General features: G+C 43.9%; 41 non-coding genes across 41 annotated transcripts; all 41 read right to left on the minus strand.

Moving 5' to 3' along the window:
• Window positions 1–51: 51 nt before the first annotated feature.
• On the minus strand, window positions 52–170 carry LOC144986096 (5S ribosomal RNA). Its single transcript, XR_013649926.1, has one exon. It is a non-coding gene; the product is annotated as a 5S ribosomal RNA (ribosomal RNA).
• Window positions 171–590: 420 nt separating this feature from the next.
• On the minus strand, window positions 591–709 carry LOC144984980 (5S ribosomal RNA). Its single transcript, XR_013648808.1, has one exon. It is a non-coding gene; the product is annotated as a 5S ribosomal RNA (ribosomal RNA).
• A 427-nt stretch (window positions 710–1,136) lies between these two features.
• LOC144984981 (5S ribosomal RNA) lies at window positions 1,137–1,255 on the minus strand. Its single transcript, XR_013648809.1, has one exon. It is a non-coding gene; the product is annotated as a 5S ribosomal RNA (ribosomal RNA).
• A 430-nt stretch (window positions 1,256–1,685) lies between these two features.
• On the minus strand, window positions 1,686–1,804 carry LOC144986097 (5S ribosomal RNA). The gene has a single exon (XR_013649927.1). It is a non-coding gene; the product is annotated as a 5S ribosomal RNA (ribosomal RNA).
• Window positions 1,805–2,228: 424 nt separating this feature from the next.
• On the minus strand, window positions 2,229–2,347 carry LOC144986099 (5S ribosomal RNA). Its single transcript, XR_013649929.1, has one exon. It is a non-coding gene; the product is annotated as a 5S ribosomal RNA (ribosomal RNA).
• A 427-nt stretch (window positions 2,348–2,774) lies between these two features.
• On the minus strand, window positions 2,775–2,893 carry LOC144984982 (5S ribosomal RNA). Its single transcript, XR_013648810.1, has one exon. It is a non-coding gene; the product is annotated as a 5S ribosomal RNA (ribosomal RNA).
• Window positions 2,894–3,320: 427 nt separating this feature from the next.
• Window positions 3,321–3,439, minus strand: LOC144984983 (5S ribosomal RNA). Its single transcript, XR_013648811.1, has one exon. It is a non-coding gene; the product is annotated as a 5S ribosomal RNA (ribosomal RNA).
• Window positions 3,440–3,858: 419 nt separating this feature from the next.
• On the minus strand, window positions 3,859–3,977 carry LOC144986100 (5S ribosomal RNA). Its single transcript, XR_013649930.1, has one exon. It is a non-coding gene; the product is annotated as a 5S ribosomal RNA (ribosomal RNA).
• A 427-nt stretch (window positions 3,978–4,404) lies between these two features.
• Window positions 4,405–4,523, minus strand: LOC144984984 (5S ribosomal RNA). Its single transcript, XR_013648812.1, has one exon. It is a non-coding gene; the product is annotated as a 5S ribosomal RNA (ribosomal RNA).
• A 430-nt stretch (window positions 4,524–4,953) lies between these two features.
• Window positions 4,954–5,072, minus strand: LOC144986101 (5S ribosomal RNA). Its single transcript, XR_013649931.1, has one exon. It is a non-coding gene; the product is annotated as a 5S ribosomal RNA (ribosomal RNA).
• A 427-nt stretch (window positions 5,073–5,499) lies between these two features.
• LOC144986102 (5S ribosomal RNA) lies at window positions 5,500–5,618 on the minus strand. The gene has a single exon (XR_013649932.1). It is a non-coding gene; the product is annotated as a 5S ribosomal RNA (ribosomal RNA).
• A 427-nt stretch (window positions 5,619–6,045) lies between these two features.
• LOC144984985 (5S ribosomal RNA) lies at window positions 6,046–6,164 on the minus strand. The gene has a single exon (XR_013648813.1). It is a non-coding gene; the product is annotated as a 5S ribosomal RNA (ribosomal RNA).
• A 427-nt stretch (window positions 6,165–6,591) lies between these two features.
• LOC144984987 (5S ribosomal RNA) lies at window positions 6,592–6,710 on the minus strand. Its single transcript, XR_013648815.1, has one exon. It is a non-coding gene; the product is annotated as a 5S ribosomal RNA (ribosomal RNA).
• Window positions 6,711–7,135: 425 nt separating this feature from the next.
• LOC144986103 (5S ribosomal RNA) lies at window positions 7,136–7,254 on the minus strand. Its single transcript, XR_013649933.1, has one exon. It is a non-coding gene; the product is annotated as a 5S ribosomal RNA (ribosomal RNA).
• A 427-nt stretch (window positions 7,255–7,681) lies between these two features.
• On the minus strand, window positions 7,682–7,800 carry LOC144984988 (5S ribosomal RNA). The gene has a single exon (XR_013648816.1). It is a non-coding gene; the product is annotated as a 5S ribosomal RNA (ribosomal RNA).
• A 427-nt stretch (window positions 7,801–8,227) lies between these two features.
• Window positions 8,228–8,346, minus strand: LOC144984989 (5S ribosomal RNA). The gene has a single exon (XR_013648817.1). It is a non-coding gene; the product is annotated as a 5S ribosomal RNA (ribosomal RNA).
• A 426-nt stretch (window positions 8,347–8,772) lies between these two features.
• On the minus strand, window positions 8,773–8,891 carry LOC144986104 (5S ribosomal RNA). Its single transcript, XR_013649934.1, has one exon. It is a non-coding gene; the product is annotated as a 5S ribosomal RNA (ribosomal RNA).
• Window positions 8,892–9,318: 427 nt separating this feature from the next.
• On the minus strand, window positions 9,319–9,437 carry LOC144984990 (5S ribosomal RNA). Its single transcript, XR_013648818.1, has one exon. It is a non-coding gene; the product is annotated as a 5S ribosomal RNA (ribosomal RNA).
• A 425-nt stretch (window positions 9,438–9,862) lies between these two features.
• Window positions 9,863–9,981, minus strand: LOC144984991 (5S ribosomal RNA). Its single transcript, XR_013648819.1, has one exon. It is a non-coding gene; the product is annotated as a 5S ribosomal RNA (ribosomal RNA).
• Window positions 9,982–10,408: 427 nt separating this feature from the next.
• LOC144984992 (5S ribosomal RNA) lies at window positions 10,409–10,527 on the minus strand. Its single transcript, XR_013648820.1, has one exon. It is a non-coding gene; the product is annotated as a 5S ribosomal RNA (ribosomal RNA).
• A 427-nt stretch (window positions 10,528–10,954) lies between these two features.
• Window positions 10,955–11,073, minus strand: LOC144984993 (5S ribosomal RNA). Its single transcript, XR_013648821.1, has one exon. It is a non-coding gene; the product is annotated as a 5S ribosomal RNA (ribosomal RNA).
• A 428-nt stretch (window positions 11,074–11,501) lies between these two features.
• Window positions 11,502–11,620, minus strand: LOC144986105 (5S ribosomal RNA). Its single transcript, XR_013649935.1, has one exon. It is a non-coding gene; the product is annotated as a 5S ribosomal RNA (ribosomal RNA).
• Window positions 11,621–12,047: 427 nt separating this feature from the next.
• LOC144984994 (5S ribosomal RNA) lies at window positions 12,048–12,166 on the minus strand. Its single transcript, XR_013648822.1, has one exon. It is a non-coding gene; the product is annotated as a 5S ribosomal RNA (ribosomal RNA).
• Window positions 12,167–12,593: 427 nt separating this feature from the next.
• Window positions 12,594–12,712, minus strand: LOC144984995 (5S ribosomal RNA). The gene has a single exon (XR_013648823.1). It is a non-coding gene; the product is annotated as a 5S ribosomal RNA (ribosomal RNA).
• A 425-nt stretch (window positions 12,713–13,137) lies between these two features.
• LOC144986106 (5S ribosomal RNA) lies at window positions 13,138–13,256 on the minus strand. The gene has a single exon (XR_013649936.1). It is a non-coding gene; the product is annotated as a 5S ribosomal RNA (ribosomal RNA).
• A 427-nt stretch (window positions 13,257–13,683) lies between these two features.
• On the minus strand, window positions 13,684–13,802 carry LOC144984996 (5S ribosomal RNA). Its single transcript, XR_013648824.1, has one exon. It is a non-coding gene; the product is annotated as a 5S ribosomal RNA (ribosomal RNA).
• A 427-nt stretch (window positions 13,803–14,229) lies between these two features.
• Window positions 14,230–14,348, minus strand: LOC144984998 (5S ribosomal RNA). Its single transcript, XR_013648826.1, has one exon. It is a non-coding gene; the product is annotated as a 5S ribosomal RNA (ribosomal RNA).
• A 419-nt stretch (window positions 14,349–14,767) lies between these two features.
• On the minus strand, window positions 14,768–14,886 carry LOC144984999 (5S ribosomal RNA). The gene has a single exon (XR_013648827.1). It is a non-coding gene; the product is annotated as a 5S ribosomal RNA (ribosomal RNA).
• Window positions 14,887–15,309: 423 nt separating this feature from the next.
• Window positions 15,310–15,428, minus strand: LOC144985000 (5S ribosomal RNA). The gene has a single exon (XR_013648828.1). It is a non-coding gene; the product is annotated as a 5S ribosomal RNA (ribosomal RNA).
• A 430-nt stretch (window positions 15,429–15,858) lies between these two features.
• Window positions 15,859–15,977, minus strand: LOC144986107 (5S ribosomal RNA). Its single transcript, XR_013649937.1, has one exon. It is a non-coding gene; the product is annotated as a 5S ribosomal RNA (ribosomal RNA).
• Window positions 15,978–16,404: 427 nt separating this feature from the next.
• Window positions 16,405–16,523, minus strand: LOC144985001 (5S ribosomal RNA). Its single transcript, XR_013648829.1, has one exon. It is a non-coding gene; the product is annotated as a 5S ribosomal RNA (ribosomal RNA).
• Window positions 16,524–16,950: 427 nt separating this feature from the next.
• LOC144985002 (5S ribosomal RNA) lies at window positions 16,951–17,069 on the minus strand. The gene has a single exon (XR_013648830.1). It is a non-coding gene; the product is annotated as a 5S ribosomal RNA (ribosomal RNA).
• A 420-nt stretch (window positions 17,070–17,489) lies between these two features.
• Window positions 17,490–17,608, minus strand: LOC144986108 (5S ribosomal RNA). Its single transcript, XR_013649938.1, has one exon. It is a non-coding gene; the product is annotated as a 5S ribosomal RNA (ribosomal RNA).
• A 427-nt stretch (window positions 17,609–18,035) lies between these two features.
• LOC144985003 (5S ribosomal RNA) lies at window positions 18,036–18,154 on the minus strand. Its single transcript, XR_013648831.1, has one exon. It is a non-coding gene; the product is annotated as a 5S ribosomal RNA (ribosomal RNA).
• A 427-nt stretch (window positions 18,155–18,581) lies between these two features.
• LOC144985004 (5S ribosomal RNA) lies at window positions 18,582–18,700 on the minus strand. Its single transcript, XR_013648832.1, has one exon. It is a non-coding gene; the product is annotated as a 5S ribosomal RNA (ribosomal RNA).
• A 427-nt stretch (window positions 18,701–19,127) lies between these two features.
• LOC144986110 (5S ribosomal RNA) lies at window positions 19,128–19,246 on the minus strand. Its single transcript, XR_013649940.1, has one exon. It is a non-coding gene; the product is annotated as a 5S ribosomal RNA (ribosomal RNA).
• Window positions 19,247–19,673: 427 nt separating this feature from the next.
• LOC144985005 (5S ribosomal RNA) lies at window positions 19,674–19,792 on the minus strand. The gene has a single exon (XR_013648833.1). It is a non-coding gene; the product is annotated as a 5S ribosomal RNA (ribosomal RNA).
• Window positions 19,793–20,217: 425 nt separating this feature from the next.
• On the minus strand, window positions 20,218–20,336 carry LOC144985006 (5S ribosomal RNA). The gene has a single exon (XR_013648834.1). It is a non-coding gene; the product is annotated as a 5S ribosomal RNA (ribosomal RNA).
• A 427-nt stretch (window positions 20,337–20,763) lies between these two features.
• On the minus strand, window positions 20,764–20,882 carry LOC144985007 (5S ribosomal RNA). Its single transcript, XR_013648835.1, has one exon. It is a non-coding gene; the product is annotated as a 5S ribosomal RNA (ribosomal RNA).
• A 427-nt stretch (window positions 20,883–21,309) lies between these two features.
• Window positions 21,310–21,428, minus strand: LOC144985009 (5S ribosomal RNA). Its single transcript, XR_013648837.1, has one exon. It is a non-coding gene; the product is annotated as a 5S ribosomal RNA (ribosomal RNA).
• Window positions 21,429–21,858: 430 nt separating this feature from the next.
• On the minus strand, window positions 21,859–21,977 carry LOC144986111 (5S ribosomal RNA). The gene has a single exon (XR_013649941.1). It is a non-coding gene; the product is annotated as a 5S ribosomal RNA (ribosomal RNA).
• Between the last annotated feature and the right edge of the window lie 32 nt (window positions 21,978–22,009).

Raw genomic sequence — 22,009 nt, forward strand, 5'->3', positions numbered from 1 at the left:
GAAGCAGATTTTGGAAGAACACCCTCTGCTGGTTGGGAGGAAAAGATGGAAAACTTACAGCACCTGGTATTCCCAAGCGGTCTCCCATCCAGGTACTAACCAGGCCCAACCCTGATTGGCTTCCGAGATCGGACGAGATCGGGCGGGTCCAGAGTGGTGTGGCCGTAAGCACTTGCCAGTGTCCAGCAAAGCCTCTTGGCCAGTGAATCTCAAAGTTTTCCTGCTTAAACTTCCAAGCATGCCATCGTGTCCTTCTGATTAACACACCTGCTGATTAGACACACCCACCTGCTGCAAAAACCATGCCATTTCAGCTCACCTCTGCAAAATCAGCCTTGGTTTAAACACACACAAAGTCTGAACAGAAACACTGCTAACATCTGCTCATTATAACAGGTGGGTGTAATTAGGCTAAAGGTTATGCATTGACACCTTGATTCTGATTGCTCTGAAGCTACCTGATTACTTTACATGAGGCAAAAGTTGTTTATTAAAAAAAAAAAAAAAAAAGAAAAAGAAAAAAACCTTAGGTGAACTTTGAAGCAGATTTTGGAAGAACACCCTCTGCTGGTTGGGAGGAAAAGATGGAAAACTTACAGCACCTGGTATTCCCAAGCGGTCTCCCATCCAGGTACTAACCAGGCCCAACCCTGTTTGGCTTCCGAGATCGGACGAGATCGGGCGGGTCCAGAGTGGTGTGGCCGTAAGCACTTGCCAGTGTCCAGCAAAGCCTCTTGGCCAGTGAATCTCAAAGTTTTCCTGCTTAAACTTCCAAGCATGCCATCGTGTCCTTCTGATTAACACACCTGCTGATTAGACACACCCACCTGCTGCAAAAACCATGCCATTTCACCTCTCCTCTGCAAAATCAGCCTTGGTTTAAACACACACAAAGTCTGAACAGAAACACTGCTAACATCTGCTCATTATAACAGGTGGGTGTAATTAGGCTAAAGGTTATGCATTGACACCTTGATTCTGATTGCTCTGAAGCTACCTGATTACTTTACATGAGGCAAAAGTTGTTTATTAAAAAAAAAAAAAAAAAAAAAAAAAGAAAAAGAAAAAAACCTTAGGTGAACTTTGAAGCAGATTTTGGAAGAACACCCTCTGCTGGTTGGGAGGAAAAGATGGAAAACTTACAGCACCTGGTATTCCCAAGCGGTCTCCCATCCAGGTACTAACCAGGCCCAACCCTGTTTGGCTTCCGAGATCGGACGAGATCGGGCGGGTCCAGAGTGGTGTGGCCGTAAGCACTTGCCAGTGTCCAGCAAAGCCTCTTGGCCAGTGAATCTCAAAGTTTTCCTGCTTAAACTTCCAAGCATGCCATCGTGTCCTTCTGATTAACACACCTGCTGATTGGACACACCCACCTGCTGCAAAAACCATGCCATTTCAGCTCACCTCTGCAAAAACAGCCTTGGTTTAAACACTCACAAAGTCTGAACAGAAGCACTGCTAACATCTGCTCATTATAACAGGTGGAGTAATTAGGCTAAAGGTTATGCATTTACACCTTGGCACTGTATGCTCTGAAGCTACCTGATTACTTTACATGAGGCAAAAGTTGTTTATTAAAAAAAAAAAAAAAAAAAAAAAAAAAAGAAAAAAGAAAAAAACCTAAAGTGAACTTTGAAGAAGATATTGGAAGAACACCCTCTGCTGGTTGGGAGGAAAAGATGGAAAACTTACAGCACCTGGTATTCCCAAGCGGTCTCCCATCCAGGTACTAACCAGGCCCAACCCTGATTGGCTTCCGAGATCGGACGAGATCGGGCGGGTCCAGAGTGGTGTGGCCGTAAGCACTTGCCAGTGTCCAGCAAAGCCTCTTGGCCAGTGAATCTCAAAGTTTTCCTGCTTAAACTTCCAAGCATGCCATCGTGTCCTTCTGATTAACACACCTGCTGATTAGACACACCCACCTGCTGCAAAAACCATGCCATTTCAGCTCACCTCTGCAAAATCAGCCTTGGTTTAAACACACACAAAGTCTGAACAGAAACACTGCTAACATCTGCTCATTATAACAGGTGGGTGTAATTAGGCTAAAGGTTATGCATTGACACCTTGATTCTGATTGCTCTGAAGCTACCTGATTACTTTACATGAGGCAAAAGTTGTTTATTAAAAAAAAAAAAAAAAAAAAAAGAAAAAGAAAAAAACCTTAGGTGAACTTTGAAGCAGATTTTGGAAGAACACCCTCTGCTGGTTGGGAGGAAAAGATGGAAAACTTACAGCACCTGGTATTCCCAAGCGGTCTCCCATCCAGGTACTAACCAGGCCCAACCCTGATTGGCTTCCGAGATCGGACGAGATCGGGCGGGTCCAGAGTGGTGTGGCCGTAAGCACTTGCCAGTGTCCAGCAAAGCCTCTTGGCCAGTGAATCTCAAAGTTTTCCTGCTTAAACTTCCAAGCATGCCATCGTGTCCTTCTGATTAACACACCTGCTGATTAGACACACCCACCTGCTGCAAAAACCATGCCATTTCAGCTCACCTCTGCAAAATCAGCCTTGGTTTAAACACACACAAAGTCTGAACAGAAACACTGCTAACATCTGCTCATTATAACAGGTGGGTGTAATTAGGCTAAAGGTTATGCATTGACACCTTGATTCTGATTGCTCTGAAGCTACCTGATTACTTTACATGAGGCAAAAGTTGTTTATTAAAAAAAAAAAAAAAAAAAAAAAAAGAAAAAGAAAAAAACCTTAGGTGAACTTTGAAGCAGATTTTGGAAGAACACCCTCTGCTGGTTGGGAGGAAAAGATGGAAAACTTACAGCACCTGGTATTCCCAAGCGGTCTCCCATCCAGGTACTAACCAGGCCCAACCCTGTTTGGCTTCCGAGATCGGACGAGATCGGGCGGGTCCAGAGTGGTGTGGCCGTAAGCACTTGCCAGTGTCCAGCAAAGCCTCTTGGCCAGTGAATCTCAAAGTTTTCCTGCTTAAACTTCCAAGCATGCCATCGTGTCCTTCTGATTAACACACCTGCTGATTAGACACACCCACCTGCTGCAAAAACCATGCCATTTCACCTCTCCTCTGCAAAATCAGCCTTGGTTTAAACACACACAAAGTCTGAACAGAAACACTGCTAACATCTGCTCATTATAACAGGTGGGTGTAATTAGGCTAAAGGTTATGCATTGACACCTTGATTCTGATTGCTCTGAAGCTACCTGATTACTTTACATGAGGCAAAAGTTGTTTATTAAAAAAAAAAAAAAAAAAAAAAAAAGAAAAAGAAAAAAACCTTAGGTGAACTTTGAAGCAGATTTTGGAAGAACACCCTCTGCTGGTTGGGAGGAAAAGATGGAAAACTTACAGCACCTGGTATTCCCAAGCGGTCTCCCATCCAGGTACTAACCAGGCCCAACCCTGTTTGGCTTCCGAGATCGGACGAGATCGGGCGGGTCCAGAGTGGTGTGGCCGTAAGCACTTGCCAGTGTCCAGCAAAGCCTCTTGGCCAGTGAATCTCAAAGTTTTCCTGCTTAAACTTCCAAGCATGCCATCGTGTCCTTCTGATTAACACACCTGCTGATTGGACACACCCACCTGCTGCAAAAACCATGCCATTTCAGCTCACCTCTGCAAAAACAGCCTTGGTTACACTCACAAAGTCTGAACAGAAGCACTGCTAACATCTGCTCATTATAACAGGTGGAGTAATTAGGCTAAAGGTTATGCATTTACACCTTGGCACTGTATGCTCTGAAGCTACCTGATTACTTTACATGAGGCAAAAGTTGTTTATTAAAAAAAAAAAAAAAAAAAAGAAAAAAGAAAAAAACCTAAAGTGAACTTTGAAGAAGATATTGGAAGAACACCCTCTGCTGGTTGGGAGGAAAAGATGGAAAACTTACAGCACCTGGTATTCCCAAGCGGTCTCCCATCCAGGTACTAACCAGGCCCAACCCTGATTGGCTTCCGAGATCGGACGAGATCGGGCGGGTCCAGAGTGGTGTGGCCGTAAGCACTTGCCAGTGTCCAGCAAAGCCTCTTGGCCAGTGAATCTCAAAGTTTTCCTGCTTAAACTTCCAAGCATGCCATCGTGTCCTTCTGATTAACACACCTGCTGATTAGACACACCCACCTGCTGCAAAAACCATGCCATTTCAGCTCACCTCTGCAAAATCAGCCTTGGTTTAAACACACACAAAGTCTGAACAGAAACACTGCTAACATCTGCTCATTATAACAGGTGGGTGTAATTAGGCTAAAGGTTATGCATTGACACCTTGATTCTGATTGCTCTGAAGCTACCTGATTACTTTACATGAGGCAAAAGTTGTTTATTAAAAAAAAAAAAAAAAAAAAAAAAAGAAAAAGAAAAAAACCTTAGGTGAACTTTGAAGCAGATTTTGGAAGAACACCCTCTGCTGGTTGGGAGGAAAAGATGGAAAACTTACAGCACCTGGTATTCCCAAGCGGTCTCCCATCCAGGTACTAACCAGGCCCAACCCTGTTTGGCTTCCGAGATCGGACGAGATCGGGCGGGTCCAGAGTGGTGTGGCCGTAAGCACTTGCCAGTGTCCAGCAAAGCCTCTTGGCCAGTGAATCTCAAAGTTTTCCTGCTTAAACTTCCAAGCATGCCATCGTGTCCTTCTGATTAACACACCTGCTGATTAGACACACCCACCTGCTGCAAAAACCATGCCATTTCACCTCTCCTCTGCAAAATCAGCCTTGGTTTAAACACACACAAAGTCTGAACAGAAGCACTGCTAACATCTGCTCATTATAACAGGTGGAGTAATTAGGCTAAAGGTTATGCATTTACACCTTGGCACTGTATGCTCTGAAGCTACCTGATTACTTTACATGAGGCAAAAGTTGTTTATTAAAAAAAAAAAAAAAAAAAAAAAAAAAAGAAAAAAGAAAAAAACCTAAAGTGAACTTTGAAGAAGATATTGGAAGAACACCCTCTGCTGGTTGGGAGGAAAAGATGGAAAACTTACAGCACCTGGTATTCCCAAGCGGTCTCCCATCCAGGTACTAACCAGGCCCAACCCTGATTGGCTTCCGAGATCGGACGAGATCGGGCGGGTCCAGAGTGGTGTGGCCGTAAGCACTTGCCAGTGTCCAGCAAAGCCTCTTGGCCAGTGAATCTCAAAGTTTTCCTGCTTAAACTTCCAAGCATGCCATCGTGTCCTTCTGATTAACACACCTGCTGATTAGACACACCCACCTGCTGCAAAAACCATGCCATTTCAGCTCACCTCTGCAAAATCAGCCTTGGTTTAAACACACACAAAGTCTGAACAGAAACACTGCTAACATCTGCTCATTATAACAGGTGGGTGTAATTAGGCTAAAGGTTATGCATTGACACCTTGATTCTGATTGCTCTGAAGCTACCTGATTACTTTACATGAGGCAAAAGTTGTTTATTAAAAAAAAAAAAAAAAAAAAAAAAAGAAAAAGAAAAAAACCTTAGGTGAACTTTGAAGCAGATTTTGGAAGAACACCCTCTGCTGGTTGGGAGGAAAAGATGGAAAACTTACAGCACCTGGTATTCCCAAGCGGTCTCCCATCCAGGTACTAACCAGGCCCAACCCTGATTGGCTTCCGAGATCGGACGAGATCGGGCGGGTCCAGAGTGGTGTGGCCGTAAGCACTTGCCAGTGTCCAGCAAAGCCTCTTGGCCAGTGAATCTCAAAGTTTTCCTGCTTAAACTTCCAAGCATGCCATCGTGTCCTTCTGATTAACACACCTGCTGATTAGACACACCCACCTGCTGCAAAAACCATGCCATTTCAGCTCACCTCTGCAAAATCAGCCTTGGTTTAAACACACACAAAGTCTGAACAGAAACACTGCTAACATCTGCTCATTATAACAGGTGGGTGTAATTAGGCTAAAGGTTATGCATTGACACCTTGATTCTGATTGCTCTGAAGCTACCTGATTACTTTACATGAGGCAAAAGTTGTTTATTAAAAAAAAAAAAAAAAAAAAAAAAAGAAAAAGAAAAAAACCTTAGGTGAACTTTGAAGCAGATTTTGGAAGAACACCCTCTGCTGGTTGGGAGGAAAAGATGGAAAACTTACAGCACCTGGTATTCCCAAGCGGTCTCCCATCCAGGTACTAACCAGGCCCAACCCTGTTTGGCTTCCGAGATCGGACGAGATCGGGCGGGTCCAGAGTGGTGTGGCCGTAAGCACTTGCCAGTGTCCAGCAAAGCCTCTTGGCCAGTGAATCTCAAAGTTTTCCTGCTTAAACTTCCAAGCATGCCATCGTGTCCTTCTGATTAACACACCTGCTGATTAGACACACCCACCTGCTGCAAAAACCATGCCATTTCACCTCTCCTCTGCAAAATCAGCCTTGGTTTAAACACACACAAAGTCTGAACAGAAACACTGCTAACATCTGCTCATTATAACAGGTGGGTGTAATTAGGCTAAAGGTTATGCATTGACACCTTGATTCTGATTGCTCTGAAGCTACCTGATTACTTTACATGAGGCAAAAGTTGTTTATTAAAAAAAAAAAAAAAAAAAAAAAAAGAAAAAGAAAAAAACCTTAGGTGAACTTTGAAGCAGATTTTGGAAGAACACCCTCTGCTGGTTGGGAGGAAAAGATGGAAAACTTACAGCACCTGGTATTCCCAAGCGGTCTCCCATCCAGGTACTAACCAGGCCCAACCCTGTTTGGCTTCCGAGATCGGACGAGATCGGGCGGGTCCAGAGTGGTGTGGCCGTAAGCACTTGCCAGTGTCCAGCAAAGCCTCTTGGCCAGTGAATCTCAAAGTTTTCCTGCTTAAACTTCCAAGCATGCCATCGTGTCCTTCTGATTAACACACCTGCTGATTGGACACACCCACCTGCTGCAAAAACCATGCCATTTCAGCTCACCTCTGCAAAAACAGCCTTGGTTACACTCACAAAGTCTGAACAGAAGCACTGCTAACATCTGCTCATTATAACAGGTGGAGTAATTAGGCTAAAGGTTATGCATTTACACCTTGGCACTGTATGCTCTGAAGCTACCTGATTACTTTACATGAGGCAAAAGTTGTTTATTAAAAAAAAAAAAAAAAAAAAAAAAAAGAAAAAAGAAAAAAACCTAAAGTGAACTTTGAAGAAGATATTGGAAGAACACCCTCTGCTGGTTGGGAGGAAAAGATGGAAAACTTACAGCACCTGGTATTCCCAAGCGGTCTCCCATCCAGGTACTAACCAGGCCCAACCCTGATTGGCTTCCGAGATCGGACGAGATCGGGCGGGTCCAGAGTGGTGTGGCCGTAAGCACTTGCCAGTGTCCAGCAAAGCCTCTTGGCCAGTGAATCTCAAAGTTTTCCTGCTTAAACTTCCAAGCATGCCATCGTGTCCTTCTGATTAACACACCTGCTGATTAGACACACCCACCTGCTGCAAAAACCATGCCATTTCAGCTCACCTCTGCAAAATCAGCCTTGGTTTAAACACACACAAAGTCTGAACAGAAACACTGCTAACATCTGCTCATTATAACAGGTGGGTGTAATTAGGCTAAAGGTTATGCATTGACACCTTGATTCTGATTGCTCTGAAGCTACCTGATTACTTTACATGAGGCAAAAGTTGTTTATTAAAAAAAAAAAAAAAAAAAAAAAAAGAAAAAGAAAAAAACCTTAGGTGAACTTTGAAGCAGATTTTGGAAGAACACCCTCTGCTGGTTGGGAGGAAAAGATGGAAAACTTACAGCACCTGGTATTCCCAAGCGGTCTCCCATCCAGGTACTAACCAGGCCCAACCCTGTTTGGCTTCCGAGATCGGACGAGATCGGGCGGGTCCAGAGTGGTGTGGCCGTAAGCACTTGCCAGTGTCCAGCAAAGCCTCTTGGCCAGTGAATCTCAAAGTTTTCCTGCTTAAACTTCCAAGCATGCCATCGTGTCCTTCTGATTAACACACCTGCTGATTAGACACACCCACCTGCTGCAAAAACCATGCCATTTCACCTCTCCTCTGCAAAATCAGCCTTGGTTTAAACACACACAAAGTCTGAACAGAAACACTGCTAACATCTGCTCATTATAACAGGTGGGTGTAATTAGGCTAAAGGTTATGCATTGACACCTTGATTCTGATTGCTCTGAAGCTACCTGATTACTTTACATGAGGCAAAAGTTGTTTATTAAAAAAAAAAAAAAAAAAAAAAAAAGAAAAAGAAAAAAACCTTAGGTGAACTTTGAAGCAGATTTTGGAAGAACACCCTCTGCTGGTTGGGAGGAAAAGATGGAAAACTTACAGCACCTGGTATTCCCAAGCGGTCTCCCATCCAGGTACTAACCAGGCCCAACCCTGTTTGGCTTCCGAGATCGGACGAGATCGGGCGGGTCCAGAGTGGTGTGGCCGTAAGCACTTGCCAGTGTCCAGCAAAGCCTCTTGGCCAGTGAATCTCAAAGTTTTCCTGCTTAAACTTCCAAGCATGCCATCGTGTCCTTCTGATTAACACACCTGCTGATTGGACACACCCACCTGCTGCAAAAACCATGCCATTTCAGCTCACCTCTGCAAAAACAGCCTTGGTTACACTCACAAAGTCTGAACAGAAGCACTGCTAACATCTGCTCATTATAACAGGTGGAGTAATTAGGCTAAAGGTTATGCATTTACACCTTGGCACTGTATGCTCTGAAGCTACCTGATTACTTTACATGAGGCAAAAGTTGTTTATTAAAAAAAAAAAAAAAAAAAAAAAAAAAGAAAAAAGAAAAAAACCTAAAGTGAACTTTGAAGAAGATATTGGAAGAACACCCTCTGCTGGTTGGGAGGAAAAGATGGAAAACTTACAGCACCTGGTATTCCCAAGCGGTCTCCCATCCAGGTACTAACCAGGCCCAACCCTGATTGGCTTCCGAGATCGGACGAGATCGGGCGGGTCCAGAGTGGTGTGGCCGTAAGCACTTGCCAGTGTCCAGCAAAGCCTCTTGGCCAGTGAATCTCAAAGTTTTCCTGCTTAAACTTCCAAGCATGCCATCGTGTCCTTCTGATTAACACACCTGCTGATTAGACACACCCACCTGCTGCAAAAACCATGCCATTTCAGCTCACCTCTGCAAAATCAGCCTTGGTTTAAACACACACAAAGTCTGAACAGAAACACTGCTAACATCTGCTCATTATAACAGGTGGGTGTAATTAGGCTAAAGGTTATGCATTGACACCTTGATTCTGATTGCTCTGAAGCTACCTGATTACTTTACATGAGGCAAAAGTTGTTTATTAAAAAAAAAAAAAAAAAAAAAAAAAGAAAAAGAAAAAAACCTTAGGTGAACTTTGAAGCAGATTTTGGAAGAACACCCTCTGCTGGTTGGGAGGAAAAGATGGAAAACTTACAGCACCTGGTATTCCCAAGCGGTCTCCCATCCAGGTACTAACCAGGCCCAACCCTGTTTGGCTTCCGAGATCGGACGAGATCGGGCGGGTCCAGAGTGGTGTGGCCGTAAGCACTTGCCAGTGTCCAGCAAAGCCTCTTGGCCAGTGAATCTCAAAGTTTTCCTGCTTAAACTTCCAAGCATGCCATCGTGTCCTTCTGATTAACACACCTGCTGATTAGACACACCCACCTGCTGCAAAAACCATGCCATTTCACCTCTCCTCTGCAAAATCAGCCTTGGTTTAAACACACACAAAGTCTGAACAGAAACACTGCTAACATCTGCTCATTATAACAGGTGGGTGTAATTAGGCTAAAGGTTATGCATTGACACCTTGATTCTGATTGCTCTGAAGCTACCTGATTACTTTACATGAGGCAAAAGTTGTTTATTAAAAAAAAAAAAAAAAAAAAAAAGAAAAAGAAAAAAACCTTAGGTGAACTTTGAAGCAGATTTTGGAAGAACACCCTCTGCTGGTTGGGAGGAAAAGATGGAAAACTTACAGCACCTGGTATTCCCAAGCGGTCTCCCATCCAGGTACTAACCAGGCCCAACCCTGTTTGGCTTCCGAGATCGGACGAGATCGGGCGGGTCCAGAGTGGTGTGGCCGTAAGCACTTGCCAGTGTCCAGCAAAGCCTCTTGGCCAGTGAATCTCAAAGTTTTCCTGCTTAAACTTCCAAGCATGCCATCGTGTCCTTCTGATTAACACACCTGCTGATTGGACACACCCACCTGCTGCAAAAACCATGCCATTTCAGCTCACCTCTGCAAAAACAGCCTTGGTTACACTCACAAAGTCTGAACAGAAGCACTGCTAACATCTGCTCATTATAACAGGTGGAGTAATTAGGCTAAAGGTTATGCATTTACACCTTGGCACTGTATGCTCTGAAGCTACCTGATTACTTTACATGAGGCAAAAGTTGTTTATTAAAAAAAAAAAAAAAAAAAAAAAAAAAAGAAAAAAGAAAAAAACCTAAAGTGAACTTTGAAGAAGATATTGGAAGAACACCCTCTGCTGGTTGGGAGGAAAAGATGGAAAACTTACAGCACCTGGTATTCCCAAGCGGTCTCCCATCCAGGTACTAACCAGGCCCAACCCTGTTTGGCTTCCGAGATCGGACGAGATCGGGCGGGTCCAGAGTGGTGTGGCCGTAAGCACTTGCCAGTGTCCAGCAAAGCCTCTTGGCCAGTGAATCTCAAAGTTTTCCTGCTTAAACTTCCAAGCATGCCATCGTGTCCTTCTGATTAACACACCTGCTGATTAGACACACCCACCTGCTGCAAAAACCATGCCATTTCACCTCTCCTCTGCAAAATCAGCCTTGGTTTAAACACACACAAAGTCTGAACAGAAACACTGCTAACATCTGCTCATTATAACAGGTGGGTGTAATTAGGCTAAAGGTTATGCATTGACACCTTGATTCTGATTGCTCTGAAGCTACCTGATTACTTTACATGAGGCAAAAGTTGTTTATTAAAAAAAAAAAAAAAAAAAAAAAAAGAAAAAGAAAAAAACCTTAGGTGAACTTTGAAGCAGATTTTGGAAGAACACCCTCTGCTGGTTGGGAGGAAAAGATGGAAAACTTACAGCACCTGGTATTCCCAAGCGGTCTCCCATCCAGGTACTAACCAGGCCCAACCCTGTTTGGCTTCCGAGATCGGACGAGATCGGGCGGGTCCAGAGTGGTGTGGCCGTAAGCACTTGCCAGTGTCCAGCAAAGCCTCTTGGCCAGTGAATCTCAAAGTTTTCCTGCTTAAACTTCCAAGCATGCCATCGTGTCCTTCTGATTAACACACCTGCTGATTGGACACACCCACCTGCTGCAAAAACCATGCCATTTCAGCTCACCTCTGCAAAAACAGCCTTGGTTTAAACACACACAAAGTCTGAACAGAAGCACTGCTAACATCTGCTCATTATAACAGGTGGAGTAATTAGGCTAAAGGTTATGCATTTACACCTTGGCACTGTATGCTCTGAAGCTACCTGATTACTTTACATGAGGCAAAAGTTGTTTATTAAAAAAAAAAAAAAAAAAAAAAAAAAGAAAAAAGAAAAAAACCTAAAGTGAACTTTGAAGAAGATATTGGAAGAACACCCTCTGCTGGTTGGGAGGAAAAGATGGAAAACTTACAGCACCTGGTATTCCCAAGCGGTCTCCCATCCAGGTACTAACCAGGCCCAACCCTGATTGGCTTCCGAGATCGGACGAGATCGGGCGGGTCCAGAGTGGTGTGGCCGTAAGCACTTGCCAGTGTCCAGCAAAGCCTCTTGGCCAGTGAATCTCAAAGTTTTCCTGCTTAAACTTCCAAGCATGCCATCGTGTCCTTCTGATTAACACACCTGCTGATTAGACACACCCACCTGCTGCAAAAACCATGCCATTTCAGCTCACCTCTGCAAAATCAGCCTTGGTTTAAACACACACAAAGTCTGAACAGAAACACTGCTAACATCTGCTCATTATAACAGGTGGGTGTAATTAGGCTAAAGGTTATGCATTGACACCTTGATTCTGATTGCTCTGAAGCTACCTGATTACTTTACATGAGGCAAAAGTTGTTTATTAAAAAAAAAAAAAAAAAAAAAAAAAGAAAAAGAAAAAAACCTTAGGTGAACTTTGAAGCAGATTTTGGAAGAACACCCTCTGCTGGTTGGGAGGAAAAGATGGAAAACTTACAGCACCTGGTATTCCCAAGCGGTCTCCCATCCAGGTACTAACCAGGCCCAACCCTGTTTGGCTTCCGAGATCGGACGAGATCGGGCGGGTCCAGAGTGGTGTGGCCGTAAGCACTTGCCAGTGTCCAGCAAAGCCTCTTGGCCAGTGAATCTCAAAGTTTTCCTGCTTAAACTTCCAAGCATGCCATCGTGTCCTTCTGATTAACACACCTGCTGATTAGACACACCCACCTGCTGCAAAAACCATGCCATTTCACCTCTCCTCTGCAAAATCAGCCTTGGTTTAAACACACACAAAGTCTGAACAGAAACACTGCTAACATCTGCTCATTATAACAGGTGGGTGTAATTAGGCTAAAGGTTATGCATTGACACCTTGATTCTGATTGCTCTGAAGCTACCTGATTACTTTACATGAGGCAAAAGTTGTTTATTAAAAAAAAAAAAAAAAAAAAAAAAAGAAAAAGAAAAAAACCTTAGGTGAACTTTGAAGCAGATTTTGGAAGAACACCCTCTGCTGGTTGGGAGGAAAAGATGGAAAACTTACAGCACCTGGTATTCCCAAGCGGTCTCCCATCCAGGTACTAACCAGGCCCAACCCTGTTTGGCTTCCGAGATCGGACGAGATCGGGCGGGTCCAGAGTGGTGTGGCCGTAAGCACTTGCCAGTGTCCAGCAAAGCCTCTTGGCCAGTGAATCTCAAAGTTTTCCTGCTTAAACTTCCAAGCATGCCATCGTGTCCTTCTGATTAACACACCTGCTGATTGGACACACCCACCTGCTGCAAAAACCATGCCATTTCAGCTCACCTCTGCAAAAACAGCCTTGGTTACACTCACAAAGTCTGAACAGAAGCACTGCTAACATCTGCTCATTATAACAGGTGGAGTAATTAGGCTAAAGGTTATGCATTTACACCTTGGCACTGTATGCTCTGAAGCTACCTGATTACTTTACATGAGGCAAAAGTTGTTTATTAAAAAAAAAAAAAAAAAAAAAAAAAAGAAAAAAGAAAAAAACCTAAAGTGAACTTTGAAGAAGATATTGGAAGAACACCCTCTGCTGGTTGGGAGGAAAAGATGGAAAACTTACAGCACCTGGTATTCCCAAGCGGTCTCCCATCCAGGTACTAACCAGGCCCAACCCTGATTGGCTTCCGAGATCGGACGAGATCGGGCGGGTCCAGAGTGGTGTGGCCGTAAGCACTTGCCAGTGTCCAGCAAAGCCTCTTGGCCAGTGAATCTCAAAGTTTTCCTGCTTAAACTTCCAAGCATGCCATCGTGTCCTTCTGATTAACACACCTGCTGATTAGACACACCCACCTGCTGCAAAAACCATGCCATTTCAGCTCACCTCTGCAAAATCAGCCTTGGTTTAAACACACACAAAGTCTGAACAGAAACACTGCTAACATCTGCTCATTATAACAGGTGGGTGTAATTAGGCTAAAGGTTATGCATTGACACCTTGATTCTGATTGCTCTGAAGCTACCTGATTACTTTACATGAGGCAAAAGTTGTTTATTAAAAAAAAAAAAAAAAAAAAAAAAAGAAAAAGAAAAAAACCTTAGGTGAACTTTGAAGCAGATTTTGGAAGAACACCCTCTGCTGGTTGGGAGGAAAAGATGGAAAACTTACAGCACCTGGTATTCCCAAGCGGTCTCCCATCCAGGTACTAACCAGGCCCAACCCTGTTTGGCTTCCGAGATCGGACGAGATCGGGCGGGTCCAGAGTGGTGTGGCCGTAAGCACTTGCCAGTGTCCAGCAAAGCCTCTTGGCCAGTGAATCTCAAAGTTTTCCTGCTTAAACTTCCAAGCATGCCATCGTGTCCTTCTGATTAACACACCTGCTGATTAGACACACCCACCTGCTGCAAAAACCATGCCATTTCAGCTCACCTCTGCAAAATCAGCCTTGGTTTAAACACACACAAAGTCTGAACAGAAACACTGCTAACATCTGCTCATTATAACAGGTGGGTGTAATTAGGCTAAAGGTTATGCATTGACACCTTGATTCTGATTGCTCTGAAGCTACCTGATTACTTTACATGAGGCAAAAGTTGTTTATTAAAAAAAAAAAAAAAAAAAAAAAAAGAAAAAGAAAAAAACCTTAGGTGAACTTTGAAGCAGATTTTGGAAGAACACCCTCTGCTGGTTGGGAGGAAAAGATGGAAAACTTACAGCACCTGGTATTCCCAAGCGGTCTCCCATCCAGGTACTAACCAGGCCCAACCCTGTTTGGCTTCCGAGATCGGACGAGATCGGGCGGGTCCAGAGTGGTGTGGCCGTAAGCACTTGCCAGTGTCCAGCAAAGCCTCTTGGCCAGTGAATCTCAAAGTTTTCCTGCTTAAACTTCCAAGCATGCCATCGTGTCCTTCTGATTAACACACCTGCTGATTAGACACACCCACCTGCTGCAAAAACCATGCCATTTCAGCTCACCTCTGCAAAATCAGCCTTGGTTACACACACAAAGTCTGAACAGAAACACTGCTAACATCTGCTCATTATAACAGGTGGGTGTAATTAGGCTAAAGGTTATGCATTGACACCTTGATACTGATTGCTCTGAAGCTACCTGATTACTTTACATGAGGCAAAAGTTGTTTATTAAAAAAAAAAAAAAAAAAAAAAAAAAGAAAAAAACCTTAGGTGAACTTTGAAGCAGATTTTGGAAGAACACCCTCTGCTGGTTGGGAGGAAAAGATGGAAAACTTACAGCACCTGGTATTCCCAAGCGGTCTCCCATCCAGGTACTAACCAGGCCCAACCCTGTTTGGCTTCCGAGATCGGACGAGATCGGGCGGGTCCAGAGTGGTGTGGCCGTAAGCACTTGCCAGTGTCCAGCAAAGCCTCTTGGCCAGTGAATCTCAAAGTTTTCCTGCTTAAACTTCCAAGCATGCCATCGTGTCCTTCTGATTAACACACCTGCTGATTAGACACACCCACCTGCTGCAAAAACCATGCCATTTCACCTCTCCTCTGCAAAATCAGCCTTGGTTTAAACACACACAAAGTCTGAACAGAAACACTGCTAACATCTGCTCATTATAACAGGTGGGTGTAATTAGGCTAAAGGTTATGCATTGACACCTTGATTCTGATTGCTCTGAAGCTACCTGATTACTTTACATGAGGCAAAAGTTGTTTATTAAAAAAAAAAAAAAAAAAAAAGAAAAAGAAAAAAACCTTAGGTGAACTTTGAAGCAGATTTTGGAAGAACACCCTCTGCTGGTTGGGAGGAAAAGATGGAAAACTTACAGCACCTGGTATTCCCAAGCGGTCTCCCATCCAGGTACTAACCAGGCCCAACCCTGTTTGGCTTCCGAGATCGGACGAGATCGGGCGGGTCCAGAGTGGTGTGGCCGTAAGCACTTGCCAGTGTCCAGCAAAGCCTCTTGGCCAGTGAATCTCAAAGTTTTCCTGCTTAAACTTCCAAGCATGCCATCGTGTCCTTCTGATTAACACACCTGCTGATTAGACACACCCACCTGCTGCAAAAACCATGCCATTTCAGCTCACCTCTGCAAAAACAGCCTTGGTTTAAACACACACAAAGTCTGAACAGAAGCACTGCTAACATCTGCTCATTATAACAGGTGGAGTAATTAGGCTAAAGGTTATGCATTTACACCTTGGCACTGTATGCTCTGAAGCTACCTGATTACTTTACATGAGGCAAAAGTTGTTTATTAAAAAAAAAAAAAAAAAAAAAAAAAAAAGAAAAAAGAAAAAAACCTAAAGTGAACTTTGAAGAAGATATTGGAAGAACACCCTCTGCTGGTTGGGAGGAAAAGATGGAAAACTTACAGCACCTGGTATTCCCAAGCGGTCTCCCATCCAGGTACTAACCAGGCCCAACCCTGATTGGCTTCCGAGATCGGACGAGATCGGGCGGGTCCAGAGTGGTGTGGCCGTAAGCACTTGCCAGTGTCCAGCAAAGCCTCTTGGCCAGTGAATCTCAAAGTTTTCCTGCTTAAACTTCCAAGCATGCCATCGTGTCCTTCTGATTAACACACCTGCTGATTAGACACACCCACCTGCTGCAAAAACCATGCCATTTCAGCTCACCTCTGCAAAATCAGCCTTGGTTTAAACACACACAAAGTCTGAACAGAAACACTGCTAACATCTGCTCATTATAACAGGTGGGTGTAATTAGGCTAAAGGTTATGCATTGACACCTTGATTCTGATTGCTCTGAAGCTACCTGATTACTTTACATGAGGCAAAAGTTGTTTATTAAAAAAAAAAAAAAAAAAAAAAAAAGAAAAAGAAAAAAACCTTAGGTGAACTTTGAAGCAGATTTTGGAAGAACACCCTCTGCTGGTTGGGAGGAAAAGATGGAAAACTTACAGCACCTGGTATTCCCAAGCGGTCTCCCATCCAGGTACTAACCAGGCCCAACCCTGTTTGGCTTCCGAGATCGGACGAGATCGGGCGGGTCCAGAGTGGTGTGGCCGTAAGCACTTGCCAGTGTCCAGCAAAGCCTCTTGGCCAGTGAATCTCAAAGTTTTCCTGCTTAAACTTCCAAGCATGCCATCGTGTCCTTCTGATTAACACACCTGCTGATTAGACACACCCACCTGCTGCAAAAACCATGCCATTTCACCTCTCCTCTGCAAAATCAGCCTTGGTTTAAACACACACAAAGTCTGAACAGAAACACTGCTAACATCTGCTCATTATAACAGGTGGGTGTAATTAGGCTAAAGGTTATGCATTGACACCTTGATTCTGATTGCTCTGAAGCTACCTGATTACTTTACATGAGGCAAAAGTTGTTTATTAAAAAAAAAAAAAAAAAAAAAAAAAGAAAAAGAAAAAAACCTTAGGTGAACTTTGAAGCAGATTTTGGAAGAACACCCTCTGCTGGTTGGGAGGAAAAGATGGAAAACTTACAGCACCTGGTATTCCCAAGCGGTCTCCCATCCAGGTACTAACCAGGCCCAACCCTGTTTGGCTTCCGAGATCGGACGAGATCGGGCGGGTCCAGAGTGGTGTGGCCGTAAGCACTTGCCAGTGTCCAGCAAAGCCTCTTGGCCAGTGAATCTCAAAGTTTTCCTGCTTAAACTTCCAAGCATGCCATCGTGTCCTTCTGATTAACACACCTGCTGATTGGACACACCCACCTGCTGCAAAAACCATGCCATTTCAGCTCACCTCTGCAAAAACAGCCTTGGTTACACTCACAAAGTCTGAACAGAAGCACTGCTAACATCTGCTCATTATAACAGGTGGAGTAATTAGGCTAAAGGTTATGCATTTACACCTTGGCACTGTATGCTCTGAAGCTACCTGATTACTTTACATGAGGCAAAAGTTGTTTATTAAAAAAAAAAAAAAAAAAAAAGAAAAAAGAAAAAAACCTAAAGTGAACTTTGAAGAAGATATTGGAAGAACACCCTCTGCTGGTTGGGAGGAAAAGATGGAAAACTTACAGCACCTGGTATTCCCAAGCGGTCTCCCATCCAGGTACTAACCAGGCCCAACCCTGATTGGCTTCCGAGATCGGACGAGATCGGGCGGGTCCAGAGTGGTGTGGCCGTAAGCACTTGCCAGTGTCCAGCAAAGCCTCTTGGCCAGTGAATCTCAAAGTTTTCCTGCTTAAACTTCCAAGCATGCCATCGTGTCCTTCTGATTAACACACCTGCTGATTAGACACACCCACCTGCTGCAAAAACCATGCCATTTCAGCTCACCTCTGCAAAATCAGCCTTGGTTTAAACACACACAAAGTCTGAACAGAAACACTGCTAACATCTGCTCATTATAACAGGTGGGTGTAATTAGGCTAAAGGTTATGCATTGACACCTTGATTCTGATTGCTCTGAAGCTACCTGATTACTTTACATGAGGCAAAAGTTGTTTATTAAAAAAAAAAAAAAAAAAAAAAAAAGAAAAAGAAAAAAACCTTAGGTGAACTTTGAAGCAGATTTTGGAAGAACACCCTCTGCTGGTTGGGAGGAAAAGATGGAAAACTTACAGCACCTGGTATTCCCAAGCGGTCTCCCATCCAGGTACTAACCAGGCCCAACCCTGTTTGGCTTCCGAGATCGGACGAGATCGGGCGGGTCCAGAGTGGTGTGGCCGTAAGCACTTGCCAGTGTCCAGCAAAGCCTCTTGGCCAGTGAATCTCAAAGTTTTCCTGCTTAAACTTCCAAGCATGCCATCGTGTCCTTCTGATTAACACACCTGCTGATTAGACACACCCACCTGCTGCAAAAACCATGCCATTTCACCTCTCCTCTGCAAAATCAGCCTTGGTTTAAACACACACAAAGTCTGAACAGAAACACTGCTAACATCTGCTCATTATAACAGGTGGGTGTAATTAGGCTAAAGGTTATGCATTGACACCTTGATTCTGATTGCTCTGAAGCTACCTGATTACTTTACATGAGGCAAAAGTTGTTTATTAAAAAAAAAAAAAAAAAAAAAAAAAGAAAAAGAAAAAAACCTTAGGTGAACTTTGAAGCAGATTTTGGAAGAACACCCTCTGCTGGTTGGGAGGAAAAGATGGAAAACTTACAGCACCTGGTATTCCCAAGCGGTCTCCCATCCAGGTACTAACCAGGCCCAACCCTGTTTGGCTTCCGAGATCGGACGAGATCGGGCGGGTCCAGAGTGGTGTGGCCGTAAGCACTTGCCAGTGTCCAGCAAAGCCTCTTGGCCAGTGAATCTCAAAGTTTTCCTGCTTAAACTTCCAAGCATGCCATCGTGTCCTTCTGATTAACACACCTGCTGATTGGACACACCCACCTGCTGCAAAAACCATGCCATTTCAGCTCACCTCTGCAAAAACAGCCTTGGTTACACTCACAAAGTCTGAACAGAAGCACTGCTAACATCTGCTCATTATAACAGGTGGAGTAATTAGGCTAAAGGTTATGCATTTACACCTTGGCACTGTATGCTCTGAAGCTACCTGATTACTTTACATGAGGCAAAAGTTGTTTATTAAAAAAAAAAAAAAAAAAAAAAAAAAAAGAAAAAAGAAAAAAACCTAAAGTGAACTTTGAAGAAGATATTGGAAGAACACCCTCTGCTGGTTGGGAGGAAAAGATGGAAAACTTACAGCACCTGGTATTCCCAAGCGGTCTCCCATCCAGGTACTAACCAGGCCCAACCCTGATTGGCTTCCGAGATCGGACGAGATCGGGCGGGTCCAGAGTGGTGTGGCCGTAAGCACTTGCCAGTGTCCAGCAAAGCCTCTTGGCCAGTGAATCTCAAAGTTTTCCTGCTTAAACTTCCAAGCATGCCATCGTGTCCTTCTGATTAACACACCTGCTGATTAGACACACCCACCTGCTGCAAAAACCATGCCATTTCAGCTCACCTCTGCAAAATCAGCCTTGGTTTAAACACACACAAAGTCTGAACAGAAACACTGCTAACATCTGCTCATTATAACAGGTGGGTGTAATTAGGCTAAAGGTTATGCATTGACACCTTGATTCTGATTGCTCTGAAGCTACCTGATTACTTTACATGAGGCAAAAGTTGTTTATTAAAAAAAAAAAAAAAAAAAAAAAAAGAAAAAGAAAAAAACCTTAGGTGAACTTTGAAGCAGATTTTGGAAGAACACCCTCTGCTGGTTGGGAGGAAAAGATGGAAAACTTACAGCACCTGGTATTCCCAAGCGGTCTCCCATCCAGGTACTAACCAGGCCCAACCCTGTTTGGCTTCCGAGATCGGACGAGATCGGGCGGGTCCAGAGTGGTGTGGCCGTAAGCACTTGCCAGTGTCCAGCAAAGCCTCTTGGCCAGTGAATCTCAAAGTTTTCCTGCTTAAACTTCCAAGCATGCCATCGTGTCCTTCTGATTAACACACCTGCTGATTAGACACACCCACCTGCTGCAAAAACCATGCCATTTCACCTCTCCTCTGCAAAATCAGCCTTGGTTTAAACACACACAAAGTCTGAACAGAAACACTGCTAACATCTGCTCATTATAACAGGTGGGTGTAATTAGGCTAAAGGTTATGCATTGACACCTTGATTCTGATTGCTCTGAAGCTACCTGATTACTTTACATGAGGCAAAAGTTGTTTATTAAAAAAAAAAAAAAAAAAAAAAAGAAAAAGAAAAAAACCTTAGGTGAACTTTGAAGCAGATTTTGGAAGAACACCCTCTGCTGGTTGGGAGGAAAAGATGGAAAACTTACAGCACCTGGTATTCCCAAGCGGTCTCCCATCCAGGTACTAACCAGGCCCAACCCTGTTTGGCTTCCGAGATCGGACGAGATCGGGCGGGTCCAGAGTGGTGTGGCCGTAAGCACTTGCCAGTGTCCAGCAAAGCCTCTTGGCCAGTGAATCTCAAAGTTTTCCTGCTTAAACTTCCAAGCATGCCATCGTGTCCTTCTGATTAACACACCTGCTGATTGGACACACCCACCTGCTGCAAAAACCATGCCATTTCAGCTCACCTCTGCAAAAACAGCCTTGGTTACACTCACAAAGTCTGAACAGAAGCACTGCTAACATCTGCTCATTATAACAGGTGGAGTAATTAGGCTAAAGGTTATGCATTTACACCTTGGCACTGTATGCTCTGAAGCTACCTGATTACTTTACATGAGGCAAAAGTTGTTTATTAAAAAAAAAAAAAAAAAAAAAAAAAAAAGAAAAAAGAAAAAAACCTAAAGTGAACTTTGAAGAAGATATTGGAAGAACACCCTCTGCTGGTTGGGAGGAAAAGATGGAAAACTTACAGCACCTGGTATTCCCAAGCGGTCTCCCATCCAGGTACTAACCAGGCCCAACCCTGTTTGGCTTCCGAGATCGGACGAGATCGGGCGGGTCCAGAGTGGTGTGGCCGTAAGCACTTGCCAGTGTCCAGCAAAGCCTCTTGGCCAGTGAATCTCAAAGTTTTCCTGCTTAAACTTCCAAGCATGCCATCGTGTCCTTCTGATTAACACACCTGCTGATTAGACACACCCACCTGCTGCAAAAACCATGCCATTTCACCTCTCCTCTGCAAAATCAGCCTTGGTTTAAACACACACAAAGTCTGAACAGAAACACTGCTAACATCTGCTCATTATAACAGGTGGGTGTAATTAGGCTAAAGGTTATGCATTGACACCTTGATTCTGATTGCTCTGAAGCTACCTGATTACTTTACATGAGGCAAAAGTTGTTTATTAAAAAAAAAAAAAAAAAAAAAAAAAGAAAAAGAAAAAAACCTTAGGTGAACTTTGAAGCAGATTTTGGAAGAACACCCTCTGCTGGTTGGGAGGAAAAGATGGAAAACTTACAGCACCTGGTATTCCCAAGCGGTCTCCCATCCAGGTACTAACCAGGCCCAACCCTGTTTGGCTTCCGAGATCGGACGAGATCGGGCGGGTCCAGAGTGGTGTGGCCGTAAGCACTTGCCAGTGTCCAGCAAAGCCTCTTGGCCAGTGAATCTCAAAGTTTTCCTGCTTAAACTTCCAAGCATGCCATCGTGTCCTTCTGATTAACACACCTGCTGATTGGACACACCCACCTGCTGCAAAAACCATGCCATTTCAGCTCACCTCTGCAAAAACAGCCTTGGTTTAAACACACACAAAGTCTGAACAGAAGCACTGCTAACATCTGCTCATTATAACAGGTGGAGTAATTAGGCTAAAGGTTATGCATTTACACCTTGGCACTGTATGCTCTGAAGCTACCTGATTACTTTACATGAGGCAAAAGTTGTTTATTAAAAAAAAAAAAAAAAAAAAAAAAAAAAGAAAAAAGAAAAAAACCTAAAGTGAACTTTGAAGAAGATATTGGAAGAACACCCTCTGCTGGTTGGGAGGAAAAGATGGAAAACTTACAGCACCTGGTATTCCCAAGCGGTCTCCCATCCAGGTACTAACCAGGCCCAACCCTGATTGGCTTCCGAGATCGGACGAGATCGGGCGGGTCCAGAGTGGTGTGGCCGTAAGCACTTGCCAGTGTCCAGCAAAGCCTCTTGGCCA

Source organism: Oryzias latipes, chromosome 16, assembly GCF_053564925.1.
Source record: "Oryzias latipes strain Hd-rR chromosome 16, Olatipes_Hd-rR_3.1".
NCBI classification, from domain to species: Eukaryota; Metazoa; Chordata; class Actinopteri; order Beloniformes; family Adrianichthyidae; genus Oryzias; species Oryzias latipes.